Source organism: Coregonus lavaretus, assembly GCF_964263955.1.
Source record: "Coregonus lavaretus genome assembly, chromosome: 14".
Taxonomy (NCBI): Eukaryota; Metazoa; Chordata; class Actinopteri; order Salmoniformes; family Salmonidae; genus Coregonus; species Coregonus lavaretus.
In genome coordinates this window covers 45344049-45368665 of record NC_140001.1, presented here as the reverse complement: position 1 = coordinate 45368665, position 24617 = coordinate 45344049, and the positions used below count along the sequence as shown (strand labels likewise).

The 24617-nt window shown below is 43.7% G+C and overlaps 1 pseudogene across 1 annotated transcript; it reads right to left on the bottom strand.

The window, feature by feature from the left end:
* Positions 1 to 8110: 8110 nt before the first annotated feature.
* LOC311141149 (beta-1,3-galactosyl-O-glycosyl-glycoprotein beta-1,6-N-acetylglucosaminyltransferase 4-like) lies at positions 8111 to 14966 on the bottom strand (annotated as a pseudogene). The gene is made up of 6 exons: positions 14958 to 14966; positions 11965 to 12067; positions 11603 to 11808; positions 11247 to 11412; positions 10712 to 10914; positions 8111 to 8735 (listed from the first exon to the last, which is right to left on the bottom strand). The product of its transcript is annotated as a beta-1,3-galactosyl-O-glycosyl-glycoprotein beta-1,6-N-acetylglucosaminyltransferase 4-like (transcript).
* Positions 14967 to 24617: the final 9651 nt, after the last annotated feature.

The following is a 24617-nucleotide window of genomic DNA, read 5'->3' as shown; positions in this document are numbered from 1 at the left end:
CACTACTGCACTGTGCCTACGCCCACCTGGAAAAGCCCAAGACATACGTCAGGATGGTATTTGTGGATTTCTCTAGTGCCTTCAATACAGTCCAGCCTCACTTAATGGGTCAAAAGCTCCATAATATAAATGTCAATCCACATTTGATTCTCTAAGGTCCTCTCTTTCCGGACAAAAAGACACCTGGTCAGATTCAACGGTCACTGCAGCTCGTCCAGAACCATCTCTACAGGATCACCACAAGGCTCTGTCATCTCACCTGTGTTATTCACCCTGTACATCGACGACCGTAGGAGCTCAGACCCAGAGATTATGTTCATTAAGTACTCAGATGACACAGTAATTATGGACACAGCAGGCAACTCAGAGCGGCGCCTTCAGGCTGAAATCGACAGATTATCACTCTGGTGTAGCCAGAACTACCTGGATCTCAACGCAACCAAAACCAAAACCTGGGTAGCGATGGAATTTAGGCTTACAAGTGTTTAACGATGCATCGTTCCTACAATGGCTGAATATGTAACATACGTTTCCCAAAACACCATGCAGAGAAAACATTGGAGCATGTGTCGATACTGATATGATCAAAAGAAAGGCAGTGCTGCTCTCGGATCAGTTTTCCCCATTCAAATCTTACCTTAACATTATAATTATTTCACAATACAGACGATGGATCACCTCCTAGAGAGATATTATCACCAACGGCTTATTCTAATGCTTACCCAAAAACAATGCAGTGAATCACAGATTTGGTGCATCATTGCGCATATATTGTTACACATCATGAAATATATTGAGGCAGAAATTACAGAGAGTAGCCTACAGTTACCAAAATACAACGCAATTGAACAATACATTGATTTCAATATGATTGAAATATAGTATATAGTCCTATGTATGTAGCCTATTGGCCTGCTGTATTTATCTTTTAATGCAGTCATCTTAGTTTTCATTAGAATTGTTTTCTCCTTCACTTGTTTGTAACAATTTGCAAAGACATTGGCAACTTTGTATTTGTAGTCAACTTTGTTGTGAAGTTATCAGTGGTCACAGAGGGACACATAAACATCTTGATTCTACACTGAATAAAAATATTAAACCAACATGCAACAATTTCAAAGATTTGACTGAGTTTTAGTTCATATAAGGAAATTGGTCAATGGAAATAAATACATTAGGCCCTAATCTATGGATTTGACATTACTGGGAATACAGATAACCTATGCATCTGTTGGTCACAGATACCTTTAAAAAAAGGTAGGGTCGTGGATCAGAAAGCCAGTCAGTATTTTGTGTGACCACCATTTGCCTCATGCAGCGCGACACATCTCCTTCGCATAAAGTGGAGAAGGCTGTTGATTGTGGCCTGAGGAATATTGTCCCACTCCTCTTCGATGGCTGTGCGATGTTGCTGGATATTGGCGGGAACTGGAACATGCTGTTGTACACATCAAACCAGAGCATCCCAAACATGCTCAATGGGGTGACATGTCTGGTGAGTATGTAAGCCAGACCATGGACTGGGACATTTTCAGCTTCCAGGAATTTTGTACAGATCCTTGTGACATGGGGCCGTGCATTATCATGCTAAAACATGAGGTGATGGCGGTAGATAAATGGCACGGCAACGGGCCTCAGGATCTCGTCAAGGTATCTCTGTGCATTCAAATTGCCATCAATAAAATGCAATTGTGTTCGTTGTCTGTAGCTTATGCCTGCCCATACCATAACCCCACCTCCACCATGGGGCACTCTGTTCACAACGTTGACATCAACAAACCGCTCGCCCACACAACACCATACATGCTGTCTGCCATCTGCCTGGTACAGTTGAAACCGGGATTCATCCGTGAAGAGCATGGTGGCCATTAAAGGTGAGCATTTGCCCACTGTAGTCGGTTACGTCGCCGAACTGCATTCAGGTCAAGACACTGGTGAGGACGACGAGCACGCAGATGAGCTTCCCTGGGACGGTTTCTGACAGTTATTATTTGGTTCTGCAAACCGACAGTTTCATCAGCTGTCCGGGTGGCTGGTCTCAGATGATACCGCAAATGAAGACGCCGGATGTGGAGGTCCTGGGCTGACGTGGTTACACGTGGTCTGTGGTTGTGAGGCCGGTTGGACGTACTGCCAAATTCTCTAAAACGAAGTTGGTGGCTTGTGGTAGAGAAATTAACATTGAATTCTCTGGCAACAGCTCTGGTGGACATTCCTGCAGTCCTGCATGCCAATTGCATGCTCAAAACTTGAGACATCTGTGGCATTGTGCTGTGTGACAAAACTGCACATTTTCGAGTGGCCTTTTATTGTCCCCAGCACAAGGTGCACCTGTGTAATGATCATGCTGTTTAATCAGCTTCTTGATATGCCACACCTGTCAGGTGGATGGATTATCTTGGCAAAGGATAAATGCTCACTAACAGGGATGTAAACAAATTTGTGCACCAAATTTTTGAGAAATAAGCTTTTTCTGCGTATGGAAAAGTTCTGGGATAATTTATTTCAGCTCATGAAACATGGGACCAATACTTTACATGTTCTGTTCATATTTCTGTTCAGTATACATGGTTACACTTGAAAGTTAATCAAAGACTTTGTTTAGAATATCTACATAACTTCAGAAATTGCATTCTTCTCATATTACAACTACAGACCAGTATCCCTTCTTTCTTTTCTCTCCAAAACTCTTGAGCGTGCCGTCTCTAGCCAACTCTCCTGCTATCTCTCTCAGAATGACCTTCTTGATTCAAACCAGTCAGGTTTCAAGACTGGTCATTCAACTGAGACTGCTCTTCTCTGTGTCACGGAGGCTCTCCGCACTGCCAAAGCTAACTCTCTCTCCTCTGCTCTTATCCTTCTAGACCTATCCGTTGCCTTTGATACTGTGAACCATCAGATCCTCCTCTCCACCCTCTCCGAGTTGGGCATCTCCGGCGTTGCTCACTCTTGGATTGCGTCCTACCTGACAGGTCGCTCCTACCAGGTGGCGTGGCGAGAATCTGTCTCCGCACCACGTGCTCTCACCACTGGTGTCCCCCAGGGCTCAGTTCTAGGCCCTCTCCTATTCTCTCTATACACCAAGTCACTTGGCTCTGTCATATCCTCACATGGTCTCTCCTATCATTGCTACGCAGACGACACACAATTAATTTTCTCCTTTCCCCCTTCTGATAACCAGGTGGCGAATCGCATCTCTGCATGTCTGGCAGACATATCAGTGTGGATGTCGGATCACCACCTCAAGCTGAACCTCGGAAAGACAGAGCTGCTCTTCCTCCCGGGGCAGGACTGCCCGCTCCATGATCTCACCATCACGGTTGACAACTCCAATGTGTCCTCCTCCCAGAGTGCAAAGAGCCTTGGCGTGACCCTGGACAACACCCTGTCGTTCTCTGCTAACATCAAAGCGGTGACCCGATCCTGCAGGTTCATGCTCTACAACATTCGCAGAGTACGACACTACCTTACACAGAAAGCGGCACAGGTCCTAATCCAGGCACTTGTCATCTCCCGTCTGGATTACTGCAACTCGCTGTTGGCTGGGCTCCCTGTCTGTGCCATTAAACCCCTACAACTTATCCAGAACGCTGGCTTCCAGTTGAGGCTCGCGTCTACTACAAGACCATGGTGCTTGCCTACGGAGCTGTGAGGGGAACGGCACCTCCTTACCTTCAGGCTCTGATCAGACCCTACACCCAAACGAGGGCACTACGTTCATCAACCTGCTAGCTCCCCTACCTCTACAGAAGCACAGTTCCCGCTCAGCCCAGTCAAAGCTATTTGCTGCTCTGGCACCCCATTGGTGGAACAAGCTCCCCCACGATGCCAGGACAGCGGAGTCACTGACCACCTTCCGGAGACACTTGAAACCCTACCTCTTTAAGGAATACCTGGAATAGTATAAAGCAATTTTGTGAAATTAATACAACATTTTTAGCTGAAATTTCTTGAGACAATGAGTATTCTACCTCTGTTATGTCAAATGTACTTAACAACTCACATAATAAGTTGCATGGACTCATTCCGTGTTCAATAATAGTGGATAACATGATTTTGTAATAACTACCCCATCTCTGTACCCCACACATACTGTAAGGTCCCTCAATCAAGTAGTGAATTTCAAGCACTGATTCAACCACAAAGACCAGGGAGGTTTTTCAATTCCTCGCAAAGAAGGGCACCTATTGGTAGATGGGTAAAATCAAATTTAAACAGATGCTGAATATCCCTTTGAGCATGGTGAAGTTATTAATTAGGCTTTGGATGGTGTTTCAATACACCCAGTCACTACAAAGATACAGGTGTCCTTCCTAACTCAGTTGCCGGAGAGGGAAGGAAACTGCTCAGGGATTTCAGCATGAGCCAAAGGTGTTTTTAAAACAGTTACAGAGTTTAATGGTTGTGATATGAGAAAAACAGTGGATGAATCCACAACCTTGTAGGTACTACACAATACTAACCTAAATGACAGAGTGAAAAGAAGGAAGCCTTTACAGAAGACAAATATTCTAAAACATGCATCCTGTTTGCAACAAGTAAGTAATACTGCAAAGAATGTGGCAAATAAATGTACTTTTTGTCCTGAATACAAAGTGTTATGTTTGGGGCAAATCCTACACAACACATCACTGTGTAGCACACTTCATATTTTCAAGCATGGTGGTGGCTACATCATGTTATGGGCATGCTTGTCAAAGATTTAAAAAATAACGTAATACAGCTTTAAGCACAGGCAAAATCCTAGAGGAAAACCTGGTTCAGTCTGCTTTCCAACAGACACTGGGAGATGAATTCACCTTTCAGTAGGACAATAACCTAAAACACAAGGCAAAATATACACTGGAGTTGCTTACCAAGATGACATTGAATGTTCCTGAGTGGCCTAGTTACAGTTTTGACATAAATCATCTTGAAAATCTATGGCAAGACTTGAAAATGGTCATCTGTAGCTCAATTGGTAGAGCATGGCACTTGTAACACCAGGGTAGTGGGTTCGATCCCCGGGACCACCCATACGTAAAAATGTATGCACACATGACCGTAAGTCACTTTGGATAAAAGCGTCTGCTAAATGGCATATTATTTATTATTATTAAAATGGCTGTCTAGCAATGACCAACAATCAACTTGACAGAGCTTGAAGAATTTAAAAAAGAATAAATGGGCAAATATTGTAAAAATCCAGGTGTGCAAATCTTAGCGACTTACCCAAAAAGACTCACAGCAGTAATCGCCGCCAAGGTGCTGCTACAAAGTATTGACTCAGGGTTTTCAATACTTGTGGAAATTAGATATTTCTGTATTTCATTTTCAAAAAATTTGCAACATTTTCCAAAAACATGTTTTACTTTGTTATTATGGGATATTGTGTGCAGATGGGTGAGAAAAAAAAAATCAGGTTAATCAATTTTTCATTCAGGCTGTAACACAACAAAATGTAGAATAAGTCAAGGGGTATGAATACTTTCTGAAAGCACAGTAGAGCTGAATTAACTGATCATCTTCAGATGGCGAGTCAGTCAGGAGGGGAAGAGTCCTCAACTTCAAAACTTTGTTCTCTCCATAGCAAAACTAGCTTCGCTTACCTCGCTGTACTCACTACTGCACTTGTTTGTTGTGATTGAATGGCAAAGACACACCCAAGAAACATCCACATCAAACCACACCCCCAAGACAACTCTCGTTTACCTTCTGTCATGGCCGCTAGCATTTCTTAATGAGCATTGATGAAAAACCGAGGCCAAATCAGGAAGTGCAGTGGCCCTTTAACGAGAGATCAACTGCCGATGATCTAGTGGCCATCGATGGTTGTAGTGGGCACAGAGACTGCAGGGAGATCAGATGAACCTGCATTAGTAGTATTGTATAGAGACAGATAAAGTACTTGTCTGTATTACTGTGCATTAGCAATACTAGTCATATTCAGCTGTCACTCACAACAAATGATGTGTAGCAAGTAGCAGTTTGGGTTGCAGTCCATAAATCACATGGTTACACATATCACATGAAATACTGTATATTCAATTCAAAACATAGAAACCAAATGGCCTAAAAATGTGTCCATTGTTAAATAATAAGCTCTGTTCTGTGCACATATAGAAATGATGTGACAAGTTGTTTGCCATTTGATTACCCTCTACCATCACACCAGTAAGGTTACATCCCAAATGGCACCCTATCCCCTATACTGTGGTGCACTACTTTTGACCAGAGCCCTGTTGGGGAACTGAATAAGGAATAGGGTGCCATTTGGGATGCAGCCTAAGAGTCCCACTCTGAAAGATGACACCTGATTAACACAGTGGAGCTTAGCATCCAGCCCTGTCTGCAACACAAACCAACCACCTGTCTTGCTAGCTGCTAAATCGTTTGTTGTGGTAACCTAGTGTATTAGATTCTGTGAACAACATCACGGACTATCACATTTCCGTCTGCATAAGCATTGGCTTGGTAACAGCACCAGGGCTGAGTCGTGTCATCTGTTTAAAGCTGCAGGGTGGAGGGGTACACATTACTTTCTTGGCCTGTCAGTAGTAGGATGGGCTCCCTTTCTCCCTGCCTCCTCTCTCTCCCTCCTTCCTTCTCCTCCATCCCTCCTTTCCTCCCTTTATCCTTCCCACTCTCCCTCCTCTCATCATCCTCCCCTCTCTCCCTCTTTCCCTCACTCCCTCTTTCCTTCTCTCCCTCCCTCCCTCCCTCTATCCCTCCTTCATTCTCTCCCTCCATCCCTCCCTCTCTATCTCCCTGGCTGCACTGAGATGTGTGCCAGAGCTGGAGTCAGATTGTAGACCAGGCAGCCTGAGTTATAGTGGCTTGTCTCGTCCTGCCCGGCCAACACAGATTTGATGTATATTAGTCTTGCAGAGTCATCAGTCTTTGGGAGCCTGGGCTGTGTGCACGCCATAGAGGAGATTAAAACATCAGTTTGTATAAAGAATAAGTACTGATAGACACAGCAGCAGGCAGCGTGAGGGGAATACCAGTGTATACCCCAATTTACAACACTGAGCTTACCCCAATTCAATACAAAGCCTACCTACCAGATAAAACTCCCTAAACTTCAGGTACTGTATATCCCTTGGCATCGCCATGTAGAAGAACATCCTGTACCTATTATGTTATTAATAAAAAGGTACTCTATACACTAGATTAGTGAGGCAACGTACCCTCGTAGGTTTACTAAGTTAAGCCAAGCCACCTATTATTAATGGACCTGTTAGGGTAGGGAACAACAAGATAAAGTGGCCTAATGCTGACCAACTAAAACGACTTAATGAATCATGGCTTAAGAAAATATTCAGAGTGATAGTTTTATTAAGAAATAAATAATTAATGATTAGAGATGTCAACCTTTTTACTTACTACTGTATCAAACTCTGCACTTGACAAATATAATATCGTATTGATAATAAATAGTATAATCTTGGTGTGTTTTCATGTAAACTTTAAAAACCTGACATCCAGCTTTGATGTACAGTTTGAGTGTCTTTGGTATTGTAGGTTTGGTCAAGAGTTTTGCATTTCTACCCATGTGAAAGTATCTTAGAGAATAACATCCATTACTGTCAATTCAATCTCAACTCATTTCATCTGGTATCAAGATGAGACATTCTATTAGGTGTTATTGCAACATGTGACATCATAGTAAGGTCTTAGCGATCATAGAAATAGAATCTATAGAACGGACCTCCCCTTTCAAGTCAATGATGGCATAATTGATTCTGTTTTTATGTTTGTGATATCCATGACAGAACTAGTAGTGTAGAAATAGTTTAGTTTCACTATCCTCTGAAACGTCCATCTTTGACATTATAAAAAAAACTGTTGGGCAAAGCCTTTCAATCAAAGAGTTCACTTGAACTTCAACAATTCATTTCAATTAAAAAACAGCCGGATAAACTAGTTTGAACTAGTATACAGTAGACATAAAATGCAACTGGAAAGAGACCTTTCTTCTGTAGACCAAGTGCAATATCCTGCCACTTAACTTTTACTTATTCCTTGTAGCTCCTAGTGGAGCAAAGGGCCTCAACAGTGCATTTGCAGGATGAGTAAATCTTCCAAATAAACCAACAAATCAACTGATTCTCCCATTTTATTTATTTTTTTACTTCTGCACCGCGTTTCCCCAGTGTCTCCGTTTCTCTTCCAGTTTCTCCTCCAAGCATTTAATAAGCACAGGGTCCACTTTGGGGTCAAACTTGTTAGCAAACCAATGGCCATAGTTTAGTAACCACCTCAGCTCCGCAGACCCGTAGATACAAACACTCCGCATGTGAGTCCCTGTGCAGGGAGGGTACAGAGACCCTTCCAGATAATTCCACTTCACCAGTCGCGTTTTACTCTTTAAGTCTGTCACATCCGGGGCAGACCGGAGGATCTCTCCTGGTACACCAGGGATTCTCACCAGTGTCGCCCAGAAGTGTTCGTCCGGAGAGTATGTGTCAGCTGACCATTCCAGGAACTCCCTCGCCACAGAGCTATTTCCGACGTAACGGACAAAGTCTCGTGAGAGGACAAAGTAGGCGCTGCCGATGAATATCTCAAGGTCGTGTGGTGGCGCCGCCTTGGCATGGGTGGTTCGGACGGGTAAACGGCGGTACTCGTAGGGCACGTCCTTCAGCTGGTGCTGGAAACGGAAGCGTTGTTTCTTCAGCTCGCTGGGACGGGAGGTCTCCAGCATGTTGGCACCATTAAGCGCCCGCAGCTCCGACACCAGCTCACCGTTCGACCTAGAGAAGAAGACATCAACATCATTAAAACATTTACAAAATCAACCACAAAATATAGCTGCAAGCAACCATGTCGGGGTTCAAGCTTCATGGAACCACAACACCACATCAAGACAAAATTGACTCATTACCCTTGGATGAGTTACGTCTGTAGTCATTAACAAGCCAGCCAAATATCACACCTCAAAATCAAACAGATCAAGCAATCTGGCCACGTCATTTGGACCATGGCCATACCACATGGCTGTATTTTTAACCCCTAGTATCGCTGCTTGTACCCCTAATATTAATGAACGGCAACAAATACAATAAGGTTTCTTGCAGCTTCGCTGCCTGAACCTCTAATGATGAAGTTGTCCATCAGGGATGGGCAACTCCACTCCTCGGGGGCCTGATTGGTGACGCACATTTGCCCCAGCCCCAGCTAACACACCTGACTCCAATAATCAATTAATCATGGTCTACCGTTTAGAATGCAATTAGTTTAATCAGGTGTGTTAACTAAGGCTGGGGGGGGGGGGGGGGGGGGGGGTGTGGCACCAATAAGCCCCCACCATCTCTGTTGTACATAGCTAAGCAAATGTTTAGTTTTTCAGTCAAACAAGCCAAACATTCCAAACTTGTTGTTTAGGCTATTAAAAATAAGAAAATGTGGGCCTCCCAAGTGGCGCAGCGGTATTAGGCACTGCAGTGCTTGGGGCATCACTACAGATCCGGGTTCGATCCCGGGCTGTGTCGCAACCAGCCATGACCGGGAGACCCATGAGGCGACGCACAATTGGCCCAGCGTCGTCCGGGTTGGGGGAGGGTTTGGCCGGCAGGGATGTTCTTGTCCCATCACGCTCTAGTGACTCCTGTGGCGGGCAGAGCGCAAGCACGCTGACACGGTCGCCAGTTGTACGGTGTTTCCTCCGACACATTGGTGCGGCTTGCTTCCGGGTTAAGCGAGCAGTGTGTCAAGAAGCAGTGCGGCTTGGCAGGGTCATGTTTCGGAGGACGCATGGCTCTCGACCTTCTCCTCTCCCGAGTCCATACGGGAGTTGCAGCGATGGGACAAGACTGTAACTACCAATTGGATATCACAAAAAAAGGGGTACAAAATATAAATAAACGTATCTGGTCAGCAGTAACTTTATGCGTCAACCCTGCTAGATGCAAAACACCTTCTCGCTCTCTTTTTCCCCGCCTTGTTTTTCTCTAGTATACGTGTGTGTTTAAAAGCCTAAACAGCAAGTGGAAAGGGATATTTACCACAAATAACACAATAACCACCTGTACTGGGGATAAAAAACATTCTATACACCTGTCCCAGTAAGTGGAGACCATGGCAACTTCACACGGCTGCAGGTGCATTCTTTGTTCTACTACTGTACTATCTTCAAAGGCCAACTTGGTGGGTTATTTGAAATATTTGATCTATGGCAGTTACAGTGTAGCACGTGATACATAAGAGTTTTTCAGCCTCCTTCAGATGCCTGGCCTTGGTTTTTGGCACTGGTGGTACAACAGCTCTTGTCTCCGGACTGTTGGATCGTAAGATTGCGCCCCCTTACGGCACTTCTCTGTATCGGTTCGACCATGAGGTGTGTGTGTAAGGAGACAGAGGTTGTGGTCAGATTTCATACCCTGTAATTTTTGACCATTTGTAATGACGTCAACTACTGTAAACATCTTCTCCAGAACTGCTGGACCGTTCGGCACCAAATTTGGTACATAGCATCTATGGACCCACGTCTTTAATGCAATATTTTCCAAGAACATAGCTCAAACAATATGGCCGCTATAAGCCAATGAGCTTGCCAACAAATACAATAGGCTTTCTCGCAGCTTTGCTGCTTGATCCCCTAATTAACTTCATGATCTATTAGACTTTGAGTTCCGATATTTGGCAGGCATTTTAAGGAGTATAGAAGTAGCTCATCTAAAAGTAATGAGTAAAATTTGTTCTGATGGATGTAAAAATGTGGGGTTTTTACCTGAGAGGGAAGTCCTGGCCGCAGAGGTTGATGACATACTTCCACTTGACCTCTGACCTCTCCAGCAGGTCGTTGAGACAGTGGAGGTCAGCGTTTAGCCGGGTGATGTGGGCATACTGTACAGACTCCAGCTTGGAGGCTATGAACAGGTTGGGGAAACACTGAGCCAAGTTCCTCATAGCTGCTATGAATTTCTGAGAGGACTAGAAGAAGAAGAATACTTTATTAATCCATACGAGACAGAAATGTGTCTTCTGCTGTACCTAACCCCTCCAACATAAACAAACCCACTCACATTAGGTTGGAAAGGCTGGCGCAGCGGGCAACTACAGTGCAGCACTCGTTGAGCAGTTTAGGGGTTCAGTGACTTTCTCAAGGCCACAACAGCAGGAGATGTTATCTTTTTAGGAATTTTTGCTAACAACCTTCAAGTAGTCAGCTCATATCCCATCAGATTTTTCGGGATTTAAACCAGCAACCTTCAGGTACCAAACCCTCCCCTTTAACCTCTAGGCTACCTGGCTGCCAGCCCTACCTTCTGGTCATAGTGGATGCAGTAGAGGTTGTGAGGGGAATAGATGGCCCTGAGGATCCTTTCCACCATGGGAGCGTTCTTATGCACCACCAGAGAGTAAGCAAGCGGGAACCTCCGTTCCTCCTCTGATACCGGGATGACATCATATCCTCTCGTCTCGATGTACCTGAGATTAGTTGATGTGACAGATGAGATTGTACTTTATTCATCCCAAAGAGGAAATTGGGTTGTCTTCCTTATAGACATAGTAGAACAATACAAATAACTTACAACATTAAAAACAATCACAGGACAGTCACAATAAATACATACATAATTAGACAAGTTAAAAAGTACAGTCCAGAAAGCACAAGTACCTCTGACAGTCCAAGGTCAAAGACACGATGCTGTCGTCCTCCAAGTCCACGATGACTTTACGCCTGATCTCCAAACTCTTCCCTATCTCCACAGGGTCTAGTTGGTAGATAGCGGTGCAGTTGATGTCATACTGGTGGTTGGGGATCCGTGAAGAGCTGGCGGTGATTCCATAGGGCTCAATGTAGAAGCTGTTCCTCACCATCACCTTGAAGTAGACCACAATAGAAATAAGTTTGTTGACTTTTTGTATTTTGTGGTATTGCAGTAATCTCATGGCTGAGGTAACTCTATATGTGTTTAAAATGTGTCAAATAAATGTGTTTGTTTGTTTGATCGATCATTCGTTAATTCATTCATTCACCTTGACGTAGACCAGCTTCAGCAGACACACCACCAGCAGGGACAGGGACAACAAGAAGCACCTCCGTCTCAACTTATGTAACAGGACACATCTTATTTTCATTCTGCAGAGGAAGAAACAAGAACAGTTTCAATGAACAGTGCACTGTAATTATGTCAATAAGCTATTAATATAAGCTAATAGCATGCTAATAGCATGCAAGCTTATGTTATTAAGCATCTTATTTCATTTTTGCAGAGAGAGGGGGAGTCTATTTGACTATAAGCTGATTGATACCATGTAAGAGGACATGTTATTTTCATTCTGCAGACAAGACAATAACACAATGAGAAATGACTATTAGCTCTGTGATAACCATAGACCTATAATAACATGTAAGAGAGCACAGGATACAATCACACAAAGAGAAATTACTATTAGCTCTGTGATAACATTCACTAAGAGGGCACATCTTATTTACAGTCAGAAGAGAAGAAAGGACAAGATAATCATACAAAGATAAATTACTTCATGAGTACTCTCAAAGCAACATGATCTACAGGTAACTGCCAAAATAAAGGAAACACTTGAGTAAATGAGGGATACAAAGTATATTGAAAGTAAGTGCTTCCACATAGGTTCCTGAGTCAATTAAGTAATTAACATCCCATCATGCTTAGGGTCATGTATAAAAATGCTGGGCAGGCCATTATTGTGGCTACCATGGCTATACCCCCATAGGCCTTGCACTACATCGCAGTGCTAGCTGTGCCACTAGAGATCCTGGTTCGAATCCAGGCTCTGTCGTAGCCGGCCGCGACCGGGAGACCCATGGGGCGGCGCACAATTGGTCCAGGGTAGGGGAGGGAATGGCCGGCAGGGATGTAGCTCAGTTGGTAGAGCATGGCGTTTGCAACGCCAGGGTTGTGGGTTCGATTCCCACGGGGGTATGAAAAAAATAAAAATAAAAAAATAATGTATGCACTCACTAACTGTAAGTCGCTCTGGATAAAAGCGTCTGCTAAATGACTCAAATGTAAATGTAATGACAATGCCCCCATCCACAGGGCACTAGTGGTCACTGAATGGTTTGATGAGCAAACAATGTAAACCATATGCAATGGCCATCTCAGTCACCAGATCTCAACCCAATTGAACACTTTCTGGAGCAGCGCCCGAAACAGCTTTTTCCACCACCATCAACAAAACACTAAATAAGGAATCTCTTGTGGAAGAATGGTGTCACATCCCTCTGATAGAGTACCAGACACTTGTAGAATCTATACCAAGGTGCATTGAAGCTGTTCTGGCTCATGGTGGCCCAACGCCCTATTAAGACACTTTATGTTGGTGTTGCCTTTATAATGGCAGTTACCTGTATATTAGCTGTGTGATAACATACAGGCATTAATGTATGCTCATGGGGGTTTCATGTTCATGTAACAGGTCAGTGCCATGCCACGCACGCATGCATGCACGCACACACTTCATTTTCAACTCATGGAAACATTTATTTTAAAGTACCTCTGTCATAGAACATGATATACTGTAAAATATTGAATATAAGCATCTTAATTAACTTCCAAGCTGAGGTCAGTTTATGGATTATTGTGTAGAGAGCAGTCCAGCAGCTTTTCTCTCATAGAGAGAAACCCTAACCTCTTCTGAATAGGTGTGTTAACTTATGAGGAATAAGCCTTCACAACATCCTACTAAACACAGAATAAATGGATATCATTTAACTTCTGCCCAAAGTTGTCTTGTCAACTTGACTTTGATTTACTCAAAGGGTGTAAAGCAATATATAAACTTTTGCTTTGAACTTGAACATGAACATAATATATATCACATTTGACAACATGATATTCAGACAAACACAACAGAAGAGACCTCTATTAATATCAGAGAAAAGGTAGGGCCTACATACCTTGCACGCTAAAGACGTCTTTGAGGTTATATCACATGCCATCAAAAAGTTTTCCAAAGTCTCACAAGACAGCCTACAACTAGAAACAGTGTTTTACATTCAAATAGTAAAAAAAAAACACGATTTATTTCACTTCATTGTTTTCCGTTTTTTTGACATGGGGTAGCCTAGGTAACTCTCACAAGTTAAATGTGATGAAAAAGTAATAAAATCCCATTATAAGTTAAATCACATAGCGGTAACAGTATATTTGAATTAGAACCCGAGTAATAGGCTACCGATATGAACATACAGTAGATTCTAATTAGGGGAGAGTTGGGCATATTGAGCCAAAGGGGTAAGTTGAGCCACCCTTGTTTCTAGGAAACCATACACAAAATGTATCATTTGACCAAATATTTAGGAAGAGGTCATCATTTTATGGAGTCTGAAGGAAGAAACCACATGGAAAAAATGTAAAGCATGTTAGGCCAAAAAAATGATTTTCACCAAATGAATTTATTGTGTTAGAGCAGGGCTTTCCAACCCCGTTCCTGGAGCGCTACTGTCCTGTAGGTTTTTGCTCCAACCCCAATCTAGCACACCTGATTCTAATAATTAAGCTGGTTGATAAGCTGAATCAGGTTAGTTACAACTGGGGTTGGAGTGAAAACCTACAGGGTAGCTCTCCAGGAACAGGGTTGGAGAGCCCTGTGTTAGAGGTTTCATGATTCTTATATCTAAGCAAAAGTAGATAATTTTAAGATTGTTCTATACATCAGTTGGGGTCTCTATAAGCTTCAAAATGAGGTCCTAAACCTAGCATGAAAGCACATCCTTGTAGCTGTGTGGGCTAAAATAGTCCAAATGTTTGACTGTAGTCACATAAGCCTAATTTAGTGGGCTAAGAGCACTCTCATATTGATAGTTGAATAACCTACACAGCACTGCTAGTAATCAATGTTTTATCACTTTTAAAATAAATGTAACATTCATGTCAGGGAAAACTTATGCCTAATGTCGGACAGAAATATTTAATAATGGAAAAAGGTTATTGCTATAAATATTTAGAGAGAGTGAAGAAAAAGAGAGCAAGAGAAAGACTTACCACATTCATGAAGCAACTTGATTCGGACAATTCAGCGCAGTCATGACGTCCTGTCTGCCGAGGGTAAGTGTGTGTGAGCGTTAGCGAGAGAGAGAGAGAGAGAGAGAGAGAGAGAGAGAGAGAGAGAGAGAGAGCGGGCAATCACAGAGTCACGCCAAGCGCAAATCCTTCTCCGCCCACTACCGGTACCGACTTATAGCAGTGACACCATAGAGAATGATAGAGGCCTCTAGTGGCCAAAAGGCTATTTTAGCATGGGCAGTGAGGGCTTCCACCATGCTTCCGCCATTTTAAAGTAGTCAAAATGGTCAAATGGGTGGGGATTTCTATGGCTTGTAGCCTGCCCATGCTGTCACAGACGTTATAATGCCACAGATATAAAGATGAGTCCTCTATCTATTTCACACACCACCCGAACTATGGAAAATGTGGACCTCTTTTTGCCCTTATGATCACATTCAGTTTTATGTTTCAGTTGCTCCAAACTATACGCAGACCACACTCATAAACAATAAGCATAAAAACTAAACTATTTTCTTCTTCAAAAATGTTCTTTATTAAACACTTTATTAGAAAACAGCTTCCTGTCAGAGAACAATATACAGTGGCTTGCGAAAGTATTCACCCCCCTTGGCATTTTTCCTATTTTGATGCCTTACAAACTGGAATTAAAATTGATTTTTTAGGGGTTTGTATCATTTGATTTACACAACATGCTTTGAATATGCAAAATATTTTTTATTGTGAAACAAACAAGAAATAAGACAAAAAACAGAACTTGAGCGTGCATAACTATTCACCCCTCCCAAAGTCAATACTTTGTAGAGCCACCTTTTGCAGCAATTACAGCTGCAAGTCTCTTGGGGTTTGTCTCTATAAGCTTGGCACATCTAGCCACTGGGACTTTTGCCCATTCTTCAAGGCAAAACTGCTCCAGCTCCTTCAAGTTGGATGGGTTCCACTGGTGTACAGCAATCTTTAAGTCATACCACATATTCTAAATTGGATTGAGGTCTGGGCTTTGACTAGGCCATTCCAAGACATATATATGTTTCCCCTTAAACCACTCGAGTGTTGCTTAGGCAGTATGCTTAGGGTCATTGTCCTGTTGGAAGGTGAATCTCAGTTTCAGTCTCAAATCTCTGGAAGACTGAAACAGGTTTCCCTCAAGAATTTCCCTGTATTTAGCGCCATCCATCATTCCTTCAATTCTGACCAGTTTCCCAGTCCCTGCCGATGAAAAACATTCCCACAGCATGATGCTGCCACCACCATGCTTCACTGTGGGGATGGTGCTCTCGGGGTGATGAGAGGTGTTCGGTTTGCGCCAGACATAGCGTTTTCCTTGATGGCCAAAAAGCTCAATTTTAGTCTCATCTGACCAGAGTACCTTCTTCCAAATGTTTGGGGAGTCAATGGCTTTTTTCTGGCCACTCTTCCGTAAAGCCCAGCTCTGTGGAGTGTACGGCTTAAAGTGGTCCTATGGACAGATACTCCAATCTCCGCTGTGGAGCTTTGCAGCTCCTTCAGGGTTATCTTTGGTCTCTTTGTTGCCTCTCTGATTAATGCGCTCCTTGCCTGGTCAGTGAGATTTGGTGGGAGGCCCTTACTTGGCAGGTTTGTTGTGGTGCCATATTCTTTCCATTTTTAAATAATGGATTCAATGGTGCTCCGTGGGATGTTCAAAGTTTCAGATATTTTTTTATAACCCAACCCTGATCTGTACTTCTCCACAACTTTGTTCCTGACCTGTTTGTAGAGCTCCTTGGTCTTCATGGTGCCACTTGTTTGGTGGTGCCCCTTGCTTAGTGGTGTTGCAGACTCTAGGGCATTTCAGAACAGGTGTATATATACTGAGATCATGTGACACTTAGATTGCACACAGGTGGACTTTATTTAACTAATTATGTGACTTCTGAAGGTAATTGGTTGCACCAGATCTTATTTAGGGGCTTCATAGCAAAGGGGGTGAATACATATGCAAGCACCACTTTTCCGTTATTTAATTTTTAGACTTTTTTTAAACAAGTAATTTTTTTCATTTCACTTCACCAATTTGGACTATTTTGTGTCTGTCCATTACATGAAATCCAAATAAAAATCCATTTAAATTACAGGTTGTAATGCAACAGAATGGTAAAAACGCCAAGGGGGATGAATACTTTTTCAAAGCACTGCAACATCATATCCAGTGGTTGACTGATAACAACTTGCTGTCATTGGACATCTAAATCAGGTCCAATAATAATGGAATTACAAAGAGCCTTACACAATTGGATTAACTTTACTATACACAAAAACAGTAAAAATCGATACATATCATGCCATAATGACAATTCAGCAAAAACAAATTAGGCTTCACAATAACAAATTAGGCCACATAACAAATTAGACTATACAATGGCAAAACTTGGGTGAAAAATGCTATAAACATTCATATGACAACAAATAAAAAAAGGTGAATTCATTGGAACAAGTTTGATAAGCTTGAATGAATTATAACACTGATAACAGTGTTCAATTAACATTAGTTATCATAACATTATAACTTCAGTTTTTTGTTCATCATCAAATAGTTGGCAGCCATCAAATAATTTAATTTTTTTCCCCAAACAACTTGCATATATTTTTTTCTGAGAACTGTAATTGAATATCAAAGCAAATAATTGCCTTCAGTTGATTCTATGGACCTGGGCTTCGTTTCCCGGATGCCAGGTCACCAGTGATACAAGTCAGTATTCAACATCCATCCATGTCGGAAAATTAATTAGCATCAATAAATAAAACTCCCCATCAAAATCCATCAGTTCAATTGCTTCAACTTAACCTTAAACACTTCGAAATTTGAATTTTGCAACAACCTCAATATTTTTGAGAAACATGGATGAACGTCCAATTCTGACGTGAGACTGTGACAACTTCAAAATGTGACGTTTGAGAAACATGGACGTGAGACTGTGAGAGCTTGAGAGCTTGTTGTGTTTCCAAGTTGCAATGTAACTTAAGCATTATGATGATCATACCAGATTCATTGTTATTTACGAGGCAACTTTTAAGTGTTTTCCAAACAAGCACGTAGACAGAACGTTCGCTAAGTGTGTTGTTAGACCATGTGTCAATACTGATAAGGGGACCATCAATCCTACTAGCCAACGTACAATCATTTGAAAACAAAATGGACGACCTAAGATCAAGGATATCCTACCAACGGGATATTAAAAACTGTAATTTCTTATGTTTCACCGAGTCGTGGCTGAATGATGACATGTATAACAAACAGATGGTGGAATATATGCTACATCGGCAGGATAGAACGGCTGACTCCGATAAGACGAGGGGTGGCGGTCTGTATATATGTGTAAACAACAGTTGGTGCATAAAATCTAATACTAAAGAAGTCTTGAGGTTTTGCTCGCCTGAGGTAGAGTATCTCATGATAAGATGTAGCCCACACTATTTACCAAGAGAGTTTTCTTCTATATTTTTCGTAGCTGTCTATTTACCACCACAAACCGATGCTGGCCCTAAGATTGCACTCAATGAGCTGTATAAGGCCATAAGCAAACAGGAAAACGCTTATACAGAGGCAGCGCTCCTAGTGGCCCGGGGACTTTAATGCAGGGAAACTTAAATCCGTTCTACCTAATTTCTACCAGCATGTTAAATATGTAACCAGAGGGGAAAAAAACTCTAGACCACCTTTACTCCACACACAGAGATGCGTACAAAGCTCTCCCTCGCCATCCATTTGGCAAATCTGACCATAATTATATCCTCCTGATTCCTGCTGCTTATAAGCAAAAACTAAAGCAGGAAGCACCAGTGACTCAAATCAAATCAAATCTAATTTTATTGGTCACATGCGCCGAATACAACAGGTGCAGACATTACAGTGAAATGCTTACTTACAGCCCTTAACCAACAGTGCATTTATTTTAAACAAAAAAGTAAGAATAAAACAACAACAAAAAAGTGTTGAGAAAAAAAGAGCAGAAGTAAAATAAAGTGACAGTAGGGAGGCTATATATACAGTAAAATAAAGTGACAGTAGGGAGGCTATATATACAGGGGGGTACCGTTGCATAGTCAATGTGCGGGGGCACCGGATAGTTGAGGTAGTTGAGGTAATATGTACATGTGGGTAGAGTTAAAGTGACTATGCATAAATACTTAACAGAGTAGCAGCAGCGTAAAAAGGATGGGGTGGGGGGGCAGTGCAAATAGTCCGGGTAGCCATGATTAGCTGTTCAGGAGTCTTATGGCTTGGGGGTAGAAGCTGTTGAGAAGTCTTTTGGACCTAGACTTGGCACTCCGGTACCGCTTGCCGTGCGGTAGCAGAGAGAACAGTCTATGACTAGGGTGGCTGGAGTCTTTGACAATTTTGAGGGCCTTCCTCTGACACCGCCTGGTATAGAGGTCCTGGATGGCAGGGAGCTTTGCCCCAGTGATGTACTGGGCCGTACGCACTACCCTCTGTAGTGCCTTGCGGTCAGAGGCCAAGCAGTTGCCATACCAGGCGGTGATGCAACCAGTCAGGATGCTCTCGATGGTGCAGCTGTAGAATTTTTTGAGGATCTGAGGACCCATGCCAAATCTTTTTAGTCTCCTGAGGGGGAATAGGCTTTGTCGTGCCCTCTTCACGAATGTCTTGGTGTGTTTGGACCATGATAGTTCGTTGGTGATGTGGACACCAAGGAACTTGAAGCTCTCAACCTGTTCCACTACAGCCCCGTCGATGAGAATGGGGGCGTGCTCAGTCCTCTTTTTTTTCCTGTAGTCCACAATCATCTCCTTTGTCTTGGTCACGTTGAGGGAGAGGTTGTTGTCCTGGCACCACACGGCCAGATCTCTGACCTCCTCCCTATAGGCTGTCTCATCGTTGTCGGTGATCAGGCCTACCACTGTTGTGTCGTCGGCAAACTTAATGATGGTGTTGGAGTCGTGCCTGGCCATGCAGTCATGGGTGAACAGAGAGTACAGGAGGGGACTGAGCACGCACCCCTGAGGGGCCCCCGTGTTGAGGATCAGTGTGGCAGATGTGTTGTTACCTACCCTTACCACCTGGGGGCGGCCCGTCAGGAAGTCCAGGATCCAGTTGCAGAGGGAGGTGTTTAGTCCCAGGATCCTTAGCTTAGTGATGAGCTTAGAGGGCACTATGGTGTTGAATGCTAAGCTGTAGTCAATGAATAGCATTCTCACGTAGGTGTTCCTCTTGTCCAGGTGGGAAAGGGCAGTGTGGAGTGCGATAGAGATTGCATCATCTGTGGATCTGTTGGGGCGGTATGCAAATTTGAGTGGGTCTAGGGTTTCTGGGATTATGCTGTTGATGTGAGCCATGACCAGTCTTTCAAAGCACTTCATGGCTACAGACGTCAGTGCTACGGGTCGGTAGTCATTTAGGCAGGTTATCTTAGAGTTCTTGGGCACGGGGACTATGGTGGTCTGCTTGAAACATGTTGGTATTACAGACTCAGTCAGGGACATGTTGAAAATGTCAGTGAAGACACTTGCCAGTTGGTCAGCACATGCTCGGAGTACACGTCCTGGTAATCCGTCTGGCCCTGCGGCCTTGTGAATGTTGACCTGCTTAAAAGTCTTACTCACATCGGCTACGGAGAGCGTGATCACATAGTCGTCCGGAACAGCTGGTGCTCTCATGCATGCTTCAGTGTTGCTTGCCTCGAAGCGAGCATAGAAGTGGTTTAGCTCGTCTGGTAGGCTTGTGTCACTGGGCAGCTCGCGGCTGTGCTTCCCTTTGTAGTCTGTAATAGTTTTCAAGCCCTGCCACATCCGACGAGCGTCAGAGCCAGTGTAGTATGATTCAATCTTAGACCTGTATTGACTCTTTGCCTGTTTGATGGTTCGTCGGAGGTCATAGCGGGATTTCTTATAAACGTCCGGGTTAAAGTCCCGTTCCTTGAAAGCAGCAGCTCTACCCTAGCTCAGTGCGGATGTTTCCTGTAATCCATGGCTTCTGGTTGGGGTATGTACGTACGGTCACTGTGGGGACGACATCATCGATGCACTTATTGATGAAGCCAGTGACTGATGTGGTGTACTCCTCAATGCTGTCTGAAGAATCCCGGAACATGTTCCAGTCTGTGCTAGCAAAACAGTCCTGTAGCTTAGCATCTGCGTCATCTGACCACTTTTTTATTAGCCGAATCACTGGTGCTTCCTGCTTCAGTTTTTGCTTATAAGCAGGAATCAGGAGGATAGAGTTATGGTCAGATTTGCCAAATGGAGGGTGAGGGAGAGCTTTGTATGCGTTTCTGTGTGTGGAGTAAAGGTGGTCTAGAGTTTTTTCCCCTCTGGTTGCACATTTAACATGCTGGTAGAAATTAGGTAGAACGGATTTAAGTTTCCCTGCATTAAAGTCCCCGGCTACTAGGAGCGCTGCATCTGGATGAGCGTTTTCCTGTTGATTAATGGCCTTGTACAACTCATTCAGTGCAATCTTAATGCCAGCATTGGTTTGTGGTGGTAAATAGACAGCTATGAAAAGTATAGATGAAAACTCTCTTGGTAAATAGTGTGGTCTACAGCTTATCATAAGATACTCTACCTCAGGCGAGCAAAACCTCGAGACTTCCTTAGTATTTGATTTTGTGCACCAGCTGTTGTTTACAAATATACACAGACCGCCGCCCCTTGTCTTACCAGAGTCAGACGTTCTGTCCTGCCGATGTAGCGTATAGCCTGCTAGCTGAATGTTGTCATTGTTGTCGTTCAGCCACGACTCCGTGAAACATAAGATATTACAGTTTTTAATGTCCTGTTGGTAGGATAACCGTAATCTTAAATCGTCAATTTTATTCTCAAAATATTGAACGTTGGCTAATAGGATTGATGGGAGAGGCAGTTTACTCGTTCGCCGTCGGATCCTTACAAGGCACCCGGATCTGCGTCCACGATATCTCCGTCTCTTCCTCACGCGAATGACGGGGATCTGGGCCTTGTTGGGTGTCTGTAGAATATCCTTCGCGAACGCCTCGTTGAAGAAAAAGTCTTCGTCCAACGCGAGGTGAGTAATCGCTGTCCTGATATCCAGAAGCTCTCTTTGGTTATAAGAGACGATGGCAGAAACATTATGTACAAAATAAATTACAAATAACGCGGAAAAACACACATAATAGTACAATTGGTTAGAGGGCTGTAAAACGGCAGCCATCTTCTTCCGGCGCTGTTGACTCATCAGTTAATAAGGAAGTGGTCAGATGACGCAGATGCTAAGCTACAGGACTGTTTTGCTAGCACAGACTGGAATATGTTCTGGGATTCTTCCGATGGCATTGAGGAGTACACCACATCAGTCACTTGCTTCATCAATAAGTGCATCGATGACGTCGTCCCCACAGTGACCGTACGTACATACCCCAACCAGAAGCCATGGATTACAGGCAACATCCGCACTGAGCTAGGGTAGAGCTGCTGCTTTCAAGGAACGGGACTTTAACCCGGACGTTTATAAGAAATCCCGCTAAGCCCTCCGACGAACCATCAAACAGGCAAAGAGTCAATACAGGACTAAGATTGAATCGTACTACACCGGCTCCGACGCTCGTCGGATGTGGCAGGGCTTGCAAACTATTACAGACTACAAAGGGAAGCACAGCCGAGAGCTGCCCTGTGACCCGAGCCTACCAGATGAGCTAAATCACTTCTATGCTCGCTTCGTGGCAAGCAACACTGAAGCATGCATGAGAGCATCGGCTGTTCCAGATGACTATGTGATCACGCTCACCATAGCCAATGTGAGAAAGACTTTTAAGCAGGTCAACGTTCACAAGGCAGCAGGGCCAGACGGATTACCAGGACGTGTACTCCGAGCATGCACTGACCAACTGGCAAGTGTCTTCACTGACATTTTCAACATGTCCCTGACTGAGTCTGTAATACCAACATGTTTCAAGCAGACCACCATAGTTCCTGTGCCCAAGAACTTCTAAGATAACCTGCCTAAATGACTACCAACCCATAGTCATGGCTCACATCAACACCATTATCCCAGAAACCTTGGACCAACTCCAATTTTCATACTGTCCCAAAAGATCCACAGATTATGCAATCTCTATTGCACTCCAGATTGCCCTTTCCCATATGGACAAGAGGAACACCTATGTGAGAATGCTATTCATTGACTACAGCTCAGGTTTCAACACCATAGTGCCCTCAAAGCTCATCACTAAGCTAAGGACCCTGGGACTAAACACCTCCCTCTGCAACTGGATCCTGGACTTCCTGACGGGCTGCCCCCCCCAGGTGGTAAGGGTAGGTAACAACACATCTGCCACGCTGATCCTCAACACGGGGGCCCCTCAGGGGTGCGTACTAAGTGTCCTCCTGTACTCCCTGTTCACTCATGACTGCATGGCCAGGCATGACTCCAACACCATCATTAAGTTTGCAGACGACACAACAGTGGTAGGCCTGATCACCGACAATGATGAGACAGCCTATAGGGAGCAGCATAACAACCTCTCCCTCAACGTGATCAAGACAAAGGAGATGATTGTGGACTACAGGAAAAAAAAAGAGGACTGATCACGCCCCCATTCTCATCGACGGGACTGTAGTGGAACAGGTTGAGAGCTTAAAGTTCCTTGGTGTCCACATCACCAACAAACTATGATGGTCCAAACACACCAAGACAGTCGTGAAGTGGGCACGACAATGCTTATTCCCCCTCAGGAGATTGAAAAGGTTTGGCATGGGTCCTCAGATCCTCAAAAAGTTATACAGATGCACCATCGAGAGCATCCTGACTGGTTGCATCACCGCCTGGTATGGCAACTGCTCGGCCTCCGACCGCAAGGCACTACAGAGGGTAGTGCGTACGGCCCAGTACATCACTGGGGCCAAGCTTCCTGCCATCCAGGACCTCTATACCAGGCGGTGTCAGAGGAAGGCCCTAAAAATTGTAAAAGACTCCAGCCACCCTAGTCATAGACTGTTCTCTCTGCTACCACATGGCAAGCTGTACCGGAGCGCCAAGTCTAGGTCCAAAAGGCTTCTTAACAGCTTCAACCCCCAAGCCATAAGACTCCTGAACAGCTAATCATGGCTACCCAGACTATTTGCATTGTCCCCCCACCCAACCCCCTCTTTTACGCAGCTGCTACTCTGTTTATTATCTATGCATAGTCACTTTAACTCTACCCACATGTACATATTACCTAAATTAGCTCGACTAACCGGTGCCCCTGCACATTGACATACCTTAACATTATATTTATTCCACAATACTGACGACAGATCAGCTCCTAGAGAGATATTGCCACCTATGGCTGCAAATAATCTCATTAAGTTTACCCTAAAATTATAGATTGGGCACATCATTGCGCATATGTGGTCACACATCATGAAACACATTGAGGCAACAAATTACAGACAGTAGCCTAGTCACAAAATAGAACTCAATTGATTGAACTTAAAATGTATTTCAATATGATTGAAATAGCCTATATAGGCCCATGTAGTCTATGTACACTACATGACCAAAGGTATACATACACCTGCTTGTCGAACATATCATTCCAAAGTCATAGGGCATTAATATGGAGTTGGTCCCCCGTTTGCTGCTATAACAGCCTCCACTCTTCTGGGAAGGCTTTCCACTAGATGTTGGAACATTGCTGCAGGAACTTGCCTCCATTCAGC